This window comes from Rattus norvegicus, chromosome 7 (assembly GCF_021556685.1).
Source record: "Rattus norvegicus strain SHRSP/BbbUtx chromosome 7, alternate assembly SHRSP_T2T, whole genome shotgun sequence".
NCBI lineage: Eukaryota > Metazoa > Chordata > Mammalia > Rodentia > Muridae > Rattus > Rattus norvegicus.
In genome coordinates this window covers 33,388,035-33,403,177 of record NC_141540.1, presented here as the reverse complement: position 1 = coordinate 33,403,177, position 15,143 = coordinate 33,388,035, and the positions used below count along the sequence as shown (strand labels likewise).

Genomic DNA, 15,143 nt, shown 5'->3' with positions numbered 1-15,143 from the left:
TGAAGTTATTGTGGTTTTTAATGATACTTTTTTTTACCTTTATAAGCTGGCAGGAAAAAAATGATCTGTTGTCATAGTTCAGTTAATTCTGAGCTACATCCCTGGTCTGATCAGTATTAGGATGTGTGTTAGATAAACTATTTTTGCTTAACTGAGATCAGTGTTCATATGGTTTGTGTGGTGATTCCTGAACCCCAACAGAATGCCCGGATTCTCATTCAGTTTGCTGTTTTATCATTCAAAGGGTTGGAAAACAGCTTTTGGTCCCTTTGCTCCTATCCCTGAGGGTTTGTAGAAACTATACTTTTTATCTTTATCAGACAAAGAATAATAGAAGTGACCTAGGGTCATCATTGTATAATGGGGCTGTTAGTTCTGTTTCTTATTCCAGGTTCTGTGACACATTTAAATCCCACTGTTTTTTCCATCCTGGATATACTGGAGTGACTAGTCAGGATGCATTGATGTGGTGTCACTACCTACTGATAAGCTACAGCATGTGCTTCAAATAAGTAAGATAGGACTGAAAACATAGCACCTCCTTCTGAAGATATGCTGGAACCTCAGAAGCAATTCTCTAATATGTGTGGAAGTTCCAGTGTGTTAAGAAGTGACTTCTCCTTGAAGATCGATCATTAATGTTACATTAAAACCATCTATTATGCCCATAGCAATGAAGCAGTTTCTTCATATCCCAAAGCTGTAAACTCTCAAAGGGTCTGTGCACCTCGACATTTTCATGGGTTGAACTAGACAAAGAACTATGCTGAAAGATCCTGTCCAGTTAACTGCTACCATGGTAAAGATGTCTACCAAATATTATGGTTTGGATACTAAATATTCTCCCAAACCTCATATGTTGAAAGCTTGGGTTCCAGTTGTAGAGTGATGAGCCTATAGGAAGATGTTGTCACTGTAGGTCTGTTGTTGGTTGGTAAAATGAGATCCCGTGTCCCTTCTCTCTTTTGCTTCCTAGCAACCATGATGTTAGCAGAATTTCCCTATCACACACTCCCACTTGATGGTCCATCTTACCATGGGACTAAAGTGATGAGGTCAGCTAACCATGGACTGAAACCTCTAAACCTATGGGTCAAAAGTATAACTTTCCTCTTTTGACATTGTTTGGCTCAGACGTTTTTGCTTCAGTGACAGGAAACAGATGAACACATCAACCCCCAAACACTAGTGGTTCTAGTGGTCTAGAACACTAAGCATCCACACAGTTTCCAGACTCAGATGAGGGCTGGCTGTGTGGTTTTGCTTTCAAGCTGGTTGGTGTCGGCTGACTCAGTCCAACTCCAGCTAGAGCAACAGGAGTGATTCATCCCCGTTGTACAGTCTCATCCTCCAGCAAGTCCATTCTTGAATGTCCTCATGACAGTGACAGAGGTGTAAGAGAAGAGATCAGGCTCATCTTGCGAACACCAAGCTTATTCTGGCAACAGATTTGCTAATTAATGTTCGATCAGCTGAACCTACATCACAGGGATGAGCCCAAAGATTAAATAAGGATGGACAGTCTTGCAGGTGCAGCCAGAGGGCCACCAGATACGGAATTGGGGACGTTGAATAATCAGGAGGAATGATACAATCTGCTACATCTGTCTTATATTCCAACTACTGACCTAAAGCAGGTATTCAGGTAAGTCTCAAATCAAAGACCTTGGGGCTGGGCCAGAGGTGTTTATTTTAAAGAGAATCCTGTTTTCCTCCCCATTCCTTACTTACAGGACATCCCTTCTACCTGTTCCTTCTCAAACGTTCTTATAAAATCCTTTCCTCTGACTGTAGACCATTAGAAAAATAGATGCCGGCAGGTTTCCTTTCTGTCAGTGTATGAGATGAGCTGGGCCTACCTGCACCCTAGCTATAGATTACGTCATAACCCAACAGATATTTCACTCACATGTTCTGTACTTGTAAGAGATTTGTCACAGCCTTGGGTGCATTTTGAGTTGATTTATGACATTATGCATAGAAGGGGGAGGGGGTTTAATAAATAAAGCTAGCCCTGGTAGATATTAAAATAGTGTCTTTTGTCTCAACTTCTTGCTCTGGATCTCTAGCCATCTCTCGGACTGTTTTGTTGTATCATCTCATCGGCTTGTCTGTTTCTGTCGTCTCTGTTTCCACAGTAGCGTTACCGTCTATCCTGTTCTGACGCAGGGAGCAGAGTCATCTTTATCCATCTGCTTCCACAGTCATCATCTATCCACTTTGAATAATGACTAGGCCCCATTATCCAACCAGACACTGACTTTGCAGGTCGTTCGCTAGGGACTGTGACTGTAAGAGTGACTGAGGCATAACGCTCTTTGAAGCTCAGCTTCTACCTGAGGCGGTGAACTGTAATCACATAGCTCAGTGTGGTGTGGGGCTCTGAGTAGTGTTCGCCCCTACCCCTGTTCTCATCAGCTCTCATACTCACTGCTCATCAGCTCTTCCTCATTCAGGTCTTTTAAATCCTACCTTCTTTTCTTCACTCGCACGGCCACTGCCCTTGTGGTGGTTCAAGGCTTAGCACTGCTACCTTAGTGGGGCAGTAGTCCTCTGCCTGGTTTCTCTGCTTTTGCTCATTTCTCACCAGACCTAAATGTTTTCTGTTACCATTGTCTAAAGCTGCTATCTAAGTCTGCTCTTTCTTGGCTTAGAAACAATCACTGGGATGGAAAGTTTTTCAGTCAGTTATACACGCAACCGCCAAGTGGCCTAGCCATTCTACTTCAAAGTGTAAACTCAGAAATTTCAGAGAAAATACTCAAACATTTGCAAAAAATGCCTATAGCATCGCTATGCATAGTAATTAAAAGGAAGATGCAACACAAAGTCATCAATTGCTTAGTGAATAAATGAAATGTCATGTGTCTGTATAGTGATATTATTCAGCCAAAAAAAAAAAAAAAGACATCGTGCTGACTGGAGGGGCTCAACACTTGGGAGGCAGAGACAGGAGGATTTCTGTGAATTCAAGGCCAGTCTGGCCTTCACAGTGAGAGCTTGTCTCAAAAGACAAAACACAGTATAGATTAAATACTTCTATGTGCTGCGACCTGGGCGGACCCTGAAAATGTTATTCTGAATGAAAGAAGCTATTCATGAAAGTCACTACAGTGTATGATTCCATTTGCATGCAGTTTCTAGAATTGGCAAATCCATCTATAGGGAAAGAAAGCAAAATCATGGTCCCGGGGGGAGGGGAGAATGAGGAATGACTCTTCAATGTGTCTTGAGATAATGAAAACATTTTAGAATTAGATGAGCCAGATAGTAATGAAAATTTTATAATCAGATATATGTATCTATCTGTCTGTCTATCTATCTATCTATCTATCTATCTATCTATCTATCTATCTATCTATCTATCAATTATACTCACACAGAGGCACATACATAAACATGCTATTGTATCTATCAGGGTTCTCTAGAAGAACAGAACCAATAGAATGTCTTTGTGCTCTGACAGGACTTACAACTGATTAAGGCTGTGTAGTCCAACAATGGCCGTCTGTAGGCTGCAGAGTCTAAGAACCAGGTCCATGAAGCTGGTTCTCACCAGTCTCAGTGTAGAACTGAAAGTGCTGAAGATTCCTAGAGGCTTTGGTCTCCAGTCCACACTGGAACCTGAGGGAAGCTGGGTTCTGATATCAGTGAAAGACGGTAACAACGGCAGTCAGTTCTAACAGTGGAAATATTCACCATCAAGAATGAAGGCCCATAGGCAAGCAGTATGGCTCAGCTTTGGACATCTTGATATCTGGGTCACCACCAGAAAGTGCCATCCGATCTAGACAGTGATGTTGATCCATCCGTGATGTTGATTCATCCTGGAAATGTCCTCACAGACCTACGGTGGTATCAATTCTTCCTAAGTCGGTACTTCATAAGCATTGACTTTGAAATCTTCCTGGTCTGTCCTCACCTGTCTGATTAACTTTGCAGCCCCCAAACATCCTGGGTTCTAAGTCTCTCTGTGGCACTAGTAACATCCTTTGCTTATGTCAAACTTACCCCTGCATTGTCGTATTCTGCTTGGTAAAGTCACATCTGGTTCAGTTGCCAGCACCTCTGTGAGGGCCCCCCTGTGTTCCTCACACTTTCTGCCCTGTCATCCAATAGCACTTGATTTAGTGTCACAGTAAATCCCAGCTGAGTATATATATCTTTACTGTACACAATTGTGAGTGCATCAGATTACACGTTATCTGGTTTGAATTTGGGTCCTTGTGATGTATAATAGTTGGTCAATAATTGCTGGATTTGTGGCTTGATTTAAATGTTGGTTTAAATCCAGGCTTTAAATAAATGCTGTATCCCAACTCTTTCATTTACAAATCCTGTAACAACCACTACACTTTGATTATGATCTTTCTTATTTACTGTGGTTGAGATAATTGATCATGTTGGGTTTAACAGACTTCTTTGTAGCTTATTAGCACCCACTCACCTCGAATATTTGTCTTCTTGGCAGTTGGAGCTCTCACCTTGATTTGCCTTGCTCTCAAGTTTAGTGATATTGTAACTGATGTCTTCCTGCCTCTCTTTCCTGTGCCTTTCACCCTTAGAGGACAGATTTTTAGAGTATAGTCTTACTATTTTATTAGAGGATTGCGGGGTCTTTGAGTAATAATTTGCAAAGGCATTTTAAGTGGTCAAGTACTAGGGCATATACAGTCATTATTCCCACTTAATCTCAAGTCAGGGCTTCTTGTGTTAGTATCTTTATAATCTTATTGTTATTTTTTCAAGTGTTAAGATATAGTTTTCTTATTGAAATAAATGCATTCATGGAACCTAGGAAATGCTCAATGGGTAAAGTTCTTGTTTAAACATGGAGGCCTTAATTTGGATCCTCAGCCCCCATGTAAGAGCTGTGGATGATGACTCCTGTCTATGAGCTCAGTGCTGGGGGCAGTGTGGGTAGGAGAAGTCAGGCTTCTTTCCCAGTTTAGCCTAGCTGCAGTAGTGAGGCCAGGTTTTGTGAAGAGACTTTGTTTAGAAAAAATAGGTGGAAAGTGATGGGAAAAGGCATTTGACAGCCATCTTTTTTTTCATCTTTAACTTGAGTATTTCTTATTTACATTTCAAATGTTATCCCCTTTCCCGGTTTCCAGGCCAACATCCCCCTAAATCCTCCCCCTCCCCTTATTTATGGGTATTCCCCTCCCCATCCTCCCCCCATTACCGCCCTCCCCCCAACAATCCTGTTCACTGGAGGTTCAGTCTTGGCAGGACCAAGGGCTTCCCTTTCCACTGGTGCCCTTACTAGGCTATTGATTGTTACCTATGTAGTTGGAGCCCAGGGTCAGTCCATGTATAGTCTTTGGGTAGTGGCTTAGTCCCTGGAAGCTCTGGTTGGATGGCATTGTTGTTCATATGAGGTCTCAAGCCCCTTCAAGCTCTTCCAGACCTTTCTCTGATTCCTTCAACGGGGGTCCCGTTCTCAGTTCAGTGGTTTGCTGCTGGTATTTGCCTATGTATTTGCTATATTCTGGCTGTGTCTCTCAGGAAAGATCTACATCTGGTTCCTGTCAGCCTGTACTTCTTTGCTTCATCCATCTTATCTAGTTTGGTGGCTGTAAATGTATGGGCCACTTGTGGGGCAGGCTCTGAATGGGCGTTCCTTCAGCCTCTGTTCTAAACTTTGCTTCCCTATTCCCTCCCAAGAGTATTCTTGTTCTAAAAGAAGGAGTGAAGCATTCACATTTTGATCATCCATCTTGAGTTTCATGTGTTCTAGGGATCTAGGGTAATTCAAGCATTTGGGCTAATAGCCACTTATCAATGAGTGCATACCATGTGTGTTTTTCTGTGATTGGGTTACCTCACTCAGGATGGTATGTTCCAGTTCCCTCCATTTGCCTATGAATTTCATAAAGTCATTGTTTTTGATAGCTGAGTAATATTCCATTGTGTAGATGTACCACATTTTCTGTATCCATTCCTCTGTTGAAGGGCATCTGGGTTCTTTCCAGCTTCTGGCTATTATGAATAAGGCTTCTATGAACATAGTGGAGCATGTGTCTTTGTTGTATGTTGGAGCATCTTTTGGGTATATGCCCAAGAGAGGTATAGCTGGGTCCTCAGGTAGTTCAATGTCCAATTTTCTGAGGAACCTCCAGACTGACTTCCAAAATGGTTGTACCAGTCTGTAATCCCACCAACAATGGAGGAGTGATCCTCTTTCTCCACATCCTCACCAGCATCTGCTTTGACAGCCATCTTTGATCTACACACGTGTGCGTGCATGCGCATACACACACACACACAGTTGGTAATGAATACCTACACACACATGTTCACACATCACAGTGAAAACATGAAATTTTAAAGGTTATGTCTAAGTGGCTTCACACTACCCATCCATGCTGCTTTCACTGATTTTCAATATAGTGAAGGTTGCTAAAGAAAATGTTTTCAATGCTGCTCCTCAATTAATTTTAGAAGGGTCATGGTCACAATATTATGTACCCTGCAATATATTATAGTTTGGAGCCTTTCCATGTTAAATGGTATGTTAGCAAAGATTAGGGGTGAAGCTGAGTTAGCATTAGATTTGTGCATGGACCACTATTTTACAATGTTACTTGTGAGGTAACAAATTTTGCCCAGGGAGTCACATAGGAGAAACAAGAATGACGTGACAAATCTCTGCCCACGACACACATTACCTGAGGATCTGAGGGTTTTGTTTGTTTGTTTGTTTGTTTGTCTTTTAAGAACTACCATCTCTTTAAAGATTCATTCATTCCATTTCCTGAGAAATACCATCACTTCCCATCTCAGACCAGTAAGTCATGAACAAGAAAAATCTGAGTTATCTGGTTTGTTTTAACATTTACCTTCTCAGACATTCTAAATACATGCAGTGTATATATTTAGATAATCATGCAAATAGATTGGGTTGTGGCTTTTGTAAGAATTCAGGGTACTACCCAATATAAAAACTCTCAGAAGAGCATTGGCATATACTTATTGCTATAATTTTATCACCATAAACCTTAATGAGTGTAATATTTCTTGAACACCTCCTATGTGCATGACATTGCGTGGATGGATATTTGGAGAGACAGAAATGTAGAATTCCTGGTCCTTTTGGCACATGGAGCAGAGAAGACAGCTACATAAATAGTTGTGATTCAACACTTATGGTTCACTGTGACTCCGTAGTATGCATGTATCCCTGTCAGCCGCTCTCTCCTCTGGTTCATGTGTAGTGTCTTAGTTAGGGTCTCCATTGCTCTGAAGAGACACCATGACCAAGGCAACTCTTAAAAGGATAATAGTTAATTGGGAACGGCTTACAGGTTCAGAGGTTCAGTCCATTATCATCAAAGTGGAATCAAAGTTCTGGTGATAAAGGTTCTACTGCTGGTAAACAGGTAAGATATAATGTTCAATCTGTAACTATGATAAACGAACACTTAATCAACACAAAACGCAGAGTTGGCTCAAGATAGAACCCCCGCCCTTTCCTTTATATTCAAGTTCTGTCACAGAGAAGTGGCCATCTTTACCTTTCTACCTCTTGTTCCTTCTCTCCTCTGTCCTTGGCATCCCCCTCATAGAGGATGAGAGCTCTAACATAGGATGTGAACTCGGGAGGTCACTGGTGACCTCCTAATTGCCAATCGCAAATGATCACTTCCCATTCTTGCCTACTCCCACTCTCTGATTGGTATTTCTTTTTAAAGCTATTATTTTTATTTTTAAAATTGTATGTATGTGTGTGGGTCTATGCCTGAGTATATGTGCTTGAGGAAGCCAGAGACAGTGGGTCACCTAGAGCAAAAGTAACAGATGGTTTTAAACTGCCCAGTATGGGTGCTGGGAATTGAATCCTGTCTTCAGCAAAAGCAGCATGTGCTCTTAAGCACTGAGCCAGCTTTCCAGACCCTCTGGTGGGCATGTCAACTCTGGGGAGAGTCTTCCTTAAAGGTCCTCAGCTTTCTGTTAAGCCTATTTTTCTGGTGTACCTCTTTATCCTTTACTAACTCCTTTCCCACATGTCCTTTAATGTCAGGAAATTCAGAGTACAAGCCCTACTCTCTTGCTTTCTCTACTCTTTCTGTCTTTTCTGCTGCCCCAGGTTCCCCAGCAATCTGCATACTGTACTTTGGGCTCAAATCTCTCGTGCGACTTTTTATTTTTTTCTGACGCCCTTCCTGATGCTCCACTTTGGTGTCTCATATACATACCAATTCACATTAGCCAAAATCCATCTTCTGAGTCCACTTTCTTTCCTGTCCTCTCTGTGTTTTCTGTCTTCGTGAATGCACCCAGTTGCCTAAGACAGAAGTCTAGAATACCCATAGTTTTCCTCTGCCCTGTTCATCGTGTTGAAATGATATTGAAGGGCCCCATCCCTTTATCCCCATCATGACCACCCTTGCAGTGATTCAAAGTATGCACAACTTCAGTTAGGATTTGACTTCTCATTTTCCTTGGAGTCTGCTCCACCCATTCTGTCTATGACTGTCGGAAATCTTACTAACTTATATCATTTCCTTTTAGCAAACCTTTTAGTGGTTATAAATGTTGTGCAGAGAATCAAGTTTCACCTTCCTAGTCGTTCTGGTTGGTCTCTGCCTGCCTCTTCCCAGTCCTTTACCTGATACCTACTGTGATGTCTCCATCCTAAAACAAGCCTGTTGTTAAGACCTTGAGGAACCTATAACAAAAACTATGACCTTATGGAAACCCTTGTCCTTACAGAGGGGAGTGGCTACTGGAGACTTCGCATCCGAGAAAGCTGAATTCCACACTGGAAAGAATCTTTGAAGGCGACTAAGTCAACTCGCCCCACTAATCTCTGAACACAGCCTGCCAGCCTCTGTGCTGTTAACCCTGTGCAGTATTAACTTCCATGCAGGTTATTGTGAAGTCTAAGGTAGCCACCAGTTCTGTCAAGAAAAATTGTCTTATTTCCCTACATACATTCTTTTCCTATTATGGTTTCTGCCAATTTTTTTCCTCTAAGGTTCTTATCGATACATATTTTATACCTTCTTCCCAACTTAAATTGATTTTCCACTTCCTTAAAAAATTCTATATTTTAATATAAGAAAGAAAATAAATTCAGTGCTCTAACACATCCTATTATGCAGGAAAGATCGGAGATGTCAGGAGACCCACATAGTACTCAGAAACATCCTGAAGAAGGAATGGTTTCTGGGTTGAAGATAGGCACTCTAGAGACTTGCAGAAACTCCTTTCTTTAGTCTCAAGCACATCTGTTCTGACATGCTCCAATCCAGCATTGTAGAGCTCACAGAAAGCATTCTGGCCCCTGAGTCACCTACCATTGGGTCTTGGTTCATTCAGAATTAGAGTAAGGCTGACATTGAACTGTTCTTGGATGTGCACTGATAGTGCAGATGGTGGCCTGGGAGTAATGTTCAGCATGGGGCCAGTGCCTGGAGCAGATGGAAATCTTTTTTTTTCTTTCTCCACCAGCTGACACTTGACTCTTCCTGAAAAGAGGGGCATGGAGGCAGCAAGGAACCCAGATGCTACCACAGAGCTCTGTGCCAGCCACCTGACTGTCCTCATGGGAATTGCTGCTAGCCTGCATCCATAGGTGCAAGCCTGGAATTTTGTTTTTCTTTAGAGAGTCATGGTAGTCTCTGGAACTTTACAGCTCAATGACGATTACCCCTTAGTCATTCTGAAGAGTTCACAGTGTATTTCTTTTCACATTTCCAATCCTATCTGCTGTGCATCTCGACCCTGGGTAAATAACGTATTAGTTTCTAGGCCTGCTGTGACGAGCTCCTGCAAACATAAGCCTATTTCCCCACACCTCTGGAGGCCAGACATTTGAAAACAAGGCAGAGAGAGAGAAAGCAAGGGGAGAGAAAGTTTTCTTTCCTCTTCCAGCTTTGGTGTCTCACTTTGTGACAGTGTACCTTTTTGCCTTGTCTTCATGTGGTCTTCTCTGTGTATTTTCCCTTTTCAATTTCAAGGGTGCTTGTCTTGGATTTAGGAGTCCTTCAAATCTAGGGTGATCTCATTCCAAGACCTGCAATTTAACCTTAATTAAATCATCAAAGGCCCTCATTCCAATAAGGACATTTTTTTTGTATGTGGGGGAAGGAATACTCTTCAGATCACCACAAATTAGGTGTTAGTTTCCTTGTTGGAGGATGTGTAATCCTAGGATAGCCCAGGAGATCCTCCTGTTTAGCTTCCTCAGAATTCGAATTACAGCTGCGTGTTGTCAAGTCTAGCTGTTTTAATGTATATTTTGAGGGACTGAACACAAGACCTCATGCTAGTACAACAGGGGCCCTGGAACATTGATTTTAGTCTATGCATTTAGTAAACATTTGCTGGATGCCTTGTAATCTGTAAATATGTTTGTCAAACTATGAATTGACAAAGCTGGGATTATTTTATTATCACGACTGAGGCCAGAGCCCCAGAGGAAACTGAGTCTTGCCTCAGTTATGTCATTTACCTTTCTCCTGTTATCAGAGATGTCAGGAAGAGCTGGGCAAGGCTCGGGTGGTAGAGATTTATGGCCAGTGTGGCTCAGCTGACCTTGTAAATGCCCCAAATCCTCATGGCTAATGGATAGGACCTACACTGCTTCCCTTCTTTCCTGCAGGCCAAATTTGCAACTCATGTAAACACATACATACAGTGTTTTTGTTTTCTTGTGCATTTATTTGGAGAGCCACTGAGTCTGAGATACAGGCCAAGGTCGTGCTACGCCTTTTTTTTTTTAAACCCAATCCATGGTGTAACATTCTAGCATCCAATTGCCTTGGACTCCTTCCCAGGGACTGTCCCAGGTCCATAGTGAGCTGTCCTCTTTTTCTTCTTCTTCTTCTTCTTCTTCTTCTTCTTCTTCTTCTTCTTCTTCTTCTTCTTCTTCTTCTTCTTCTTCTTCTTCTTCTTCTTCTTCTTCTTCTTCTCCTTCTTCTTCCTCCTCCTCCCCCTTCCTCCTCCTCCCCTTCTTCCTCCTCCTCTTCCTCTCCCTCCTCTTCCTCTCCTCCTCCTCCTCCTCTTCCTCCTCCTCCTTATTCTTTGCTCTCATTTGAAAGACTTTCTGGTCCACTGTGCCAATTTGTCTTCTGACCAATTTTCTTTTGATTTATTTTATTCACTTAGACATTTTATTATGAAATATTTTAGATATATCAAAAAATACTACAGTCAAAATATCATCCAAATTGAGTAATGCTCTTCTAGGCACTTTCTGTCCAGGCTATGAGAGAACCCAATTCAAGTAAAATTGAAGTCTTAACTCAGACAAAAATTTAAGTATCACTTGAGGTGTGCTGGTCCAGGTAGAGAGGGGATAAGCAAGGTCACAATTGCTAGTGACTTTGATGCCTGACCACACTACACCTTCTCAGTAGAGAAACATGGCTTCCCTGGCAAGGGCCGGAGACAAGGCAGGTAAATTATTCGAGGAAATTCTCTACCGGAAACATCAGTGTGAAAGTTTAGAGATGCCTGGAGATGTGAGGTCTGGGTGTAAGAGCTTGTCTCTGGCTGTAGGTGGTACTGTAGTCAAAGGAAAGTACAGCTAGGCTTCCTGCTTAGCCTGCAGAGGTCTTGGGCCCTTCTGGAATCTTCTCTTTAATTTCTCTTGCGTTCAGACACTAGGTTTTGGTGTGGACATGTCCTGAACACCAAGCCTGGGTCAGACCTGATGTTAACCTGTGCACACATTGTTCATGATAGCCAATTTCCACACCAGCAGGAAACTAGGGAGTTCCTGCTTGGTTCACAGTGTTCGGAGCACAGCCTGTGTCCATTGGATGTTTATCAGGTGAATCGATGCTGCTTCCTACTGAGTCATCAGGGCAGCCTTTTGGGAGGCCATGCTAGGTAGTTTTCTCTTACCGATAAAAAATCTGTACACATGAGTCTCAGTGAGATTAATAACTTGCCAATGACATATATCTAGTAAGTAGAGATGCTGAGGTCTAAACAAGGTCCCCAGAGCCATAAACATGCTCCTGTGGTTTCCCTGTAGCATTCTGTACATAACATACTTCACTGAGAACTTACTTTCTGTGGGGCAGCAGGCTGTGAAAGGTATCCTGGTTTCCGGTCGAGATAAGGTTGAAACCCCAGTGACTCTGAAAGGGACGGTAGGCATTTCCCTAAACTCCCAGGAGGTCAGGGCCCTCTCACATAGCTACAGTCCCCTGTAGACAGGCTTGTGGCCATCAGTCATGTAGAAGCATGACCACGCCCTCCCACATGTGGGTAAGACATTCCCAAGCTCTCAGACCAAGCCAATAGGAAGCACCTACTGTCAGACCCTGATCCACCCCAAAACTGTATAGAAGAATCCTACCCAGGAGGATTAAAGGTGTGCAATAATTACTCTGTCGCCTGAGAGCTTCTGTCACAAGAGCTGTTAACACTGCCACTTGGGGAAGAGATCTGCTCTTCAGAAATCACCACCAGAGACTCCTCTGGACCCCTTGTTGGTTGGCCAGCCTTCTGGCCCAGCCAATGTCTTGGAGCAACTGAAGCAGCAGCGGTGGAGATGGAGAGGGAGCAGCTGCAGCAGCTGCAGCAGCGGAGGTGATTCCCCCTCCCTGCTCGAGTTCTCTCCCCTTCGCCTAAACCCTCACACCTGGCCAGGCCAGAGATCTCCATGGAAACTCTCCAGTACGAAGGTTAACAACTTTCTATGATTTTTGTTCAATTTTACCATTAAGATCTCATTTCTGTGGAGTCCACATAGCCAGAAGAGTCTGAAATCATGGAACCAGAAGCCCACTGGGCTGGGAGCACTCTCAGGGTCAATCCCTGACTTATATCCTATCAGGCAAACCGCCACTCCTTGGTCTGAAGCAGTTTATCCATAACACATAAAATAGGAAAACGTGTAAATAAACGCACACAGCTACTTCACACTGAAGTGTAAGTCCCCCTGGAGCTATCCGTGAAATGGTTAAACATTCAGTTACCCACCCCCCTTGTACACCATGCTTTTCTTCCTCCACAGGTTCATATAGGAGCTACCGATAGCGTGCAGTATACTCCAGCTTTAATTCATATGACTTTACTTGAGTGTTTTATTGTAGATCGTGTGGGCTTTTGAGAACTGGTCTTGAATTTGGTCGCCACTTAACAATACAGCTCTTTCACCCACCCATAAAACTTCCTTACAGCAAAGGAGTGTAGGCCAGGTCCGCACATAAAGTGAACATACAAGACCCAGGCCCACATCTGCTTGACAATCTTCTGAGGAGACCTTAGCTGTGGACTCCATTTAAACTGTGGGAAGCCCTCTGACAACCATGAGTGACTAGGGTAAATTATAGGCAGCCATTTTTGTACATACGCTTCCTTGAGATAGCACTTAATCAAATGTGTTTTAGAACCAGGAGTTCAGATTATGCCTAAAGGGAAAACTCATATTACTGGTCACTGCTATTTGAGGATAATCGGTGAGTCAGGCAGCCATTTTTTGATTGTGGACGAGTTAATGGAAGTGCTTGCTTGACCATAATTATAGCTATTGGGTTTTGTGTTGCAGTAGTATTTGAAAAAGGGGCAGAGATGGTTTCCATGAGTTCCTACTCCGTGTGGATCCGCGTGCTCTAGCTGTTTCTCTGTCAGCCGCTTTCACACACTGCCCCCTTGGCAGGTTGTTACCATGCCTGGCATACACGCCATGTTCCGTGGACCCTGCTAGCGTGGCCCCAATGCCACGCTAGCCCCAAGCATTCTATAGCTTAGCACGGCTTCCTCTCACAGACTCTGCTCAACCACAGACTCCCAACAACCCAGTTAAATCATGACTCAACAAACTGTAACCCAAAAACCAGATTTATATGTTAAATGTTCAATGCACGATACACCCACACAATTGACTTACAACCATTTGATAAGGATATAAACCGCCCACCTACATAAGATAAACTTGCCTGTAGAAATCCATCCCTTAAGAAATAGTTATGACAACCTGTATCTATGGAGAGATGCATGGCAAGGATTGTTTGTGTTAGCCTCCATGTTGCTTCTCTGTTCCTTTCTGCCTCTCCCTCTCCTTCTAAAACTTCTGTTCCTGCCTCTCTTTTCATCCAATGACAGACTTTGTTTTATCTTGTGTCTGCCATCACCTGCATAAGGATATCAACCTACAGTTTTGTATAAAGAAAGTAGTCTATCTGGCAGGAATATACATTAAAGTGAGTTAAAAAGTGTCAAATTGTGTTATCTTCTTTTTTAAATTTTTTTTATTAGATATATTTCTTTACTTACATTTCAAATGTTATTTCCCTTCCAAGTTTCCTGTCCATAAGCCCCCCTCTCCCTCCCCCATATGGGTATTCTCCCCCATACATCCCCCTTACTGTCCCCCCATATTCCCCTGCCCTGGGGGTCCAACCTTGGCAGGACCAAGGGCTTCCCTTCCACTGGTGTCCCAACAAGGCCATTCTCTGCTACATATGCATCTGGAGTCCTGGGTCAGTCCATGTATAGTCTTCCAGTAGTGCTTTAGTCCCTGAAAGCTCTGGTTGGTGGGCATTGTTGTTTTTATGGGGTTGCAAGCTCCTTCAACTCTTTCAATCCTTCCTCTAATTCCCCCCAAGGGGGTCCTGTTCTCAGTTCAGAGGTTTGTTGCTAGCATTGACCTCTGTGTTGGACATGCTCTGGATGTGTCTCTCAGGAGAGATCTTTATCCGGTTCCTTTCAGCATGCATTTTTTAGCTTCATCAATCTTAACTAGTTTTGGTAGCTGTATATATATGAACCACATGTGGGGCAGGCTCTGAATGGCCATTCCTTGAGCTTCCATATCCCCTCCTATGGATATTTTTCCCCCTTTTAAGAAGGAGTGGGAGCATCCACATTTTGGTCATCCTTCTTGAGCTTCCTGTGGTCTGTGGATTGCATCTTGGGTAATTCGAACTTTTTGTCTAATATCCACTTATCAATGAGTGTATACCAAGTGTCCTTTTCTGTGGTCGAGTTACCTCACTCAGGATAATATTTTCTAGCTCATTCCATTTGCCTATGAATTTCACAAAGTCATTGCTTTTGATAGCTGAGTAGTACTCCATTGTGTAGATTTATCACATTATTTGAACCCATTCCTCTGTTGAAGGGTGTCTGGGTTCTTTCCAGCTTCTGGCTATTATAAATAAGGCTGCTATGAACATAGT

The 15,143-nt window shown here is 42.8% G+C and overlaps 1 protein-coding gene and 1 long non-coding RNA gene across 4 annotated transcripts in view; both read left to right on the top strand.

Annotated features, from left to right (window-relative positions):
• Ano4 (anoctamin 4) overlaps window positions 1-15,143 on the top strand; it is a 409,328-nt gene that overhangs the window by 34,462 nt on the left and 359,723 nt on the right. The window lies entirely within an intron of this gene.
• Window positions 1,523-14,178, top strand: LOC148004610 (uncharacterized). Its single transcript, XR_015625209.1, has 3 exons — window positions 1,523-1,645; window positions 8,716-8,890; window positions 9,457-14,178. It is a non-coding gene; the product is annotated as an uncharacterized LOC148004610 (long non-coding RNA).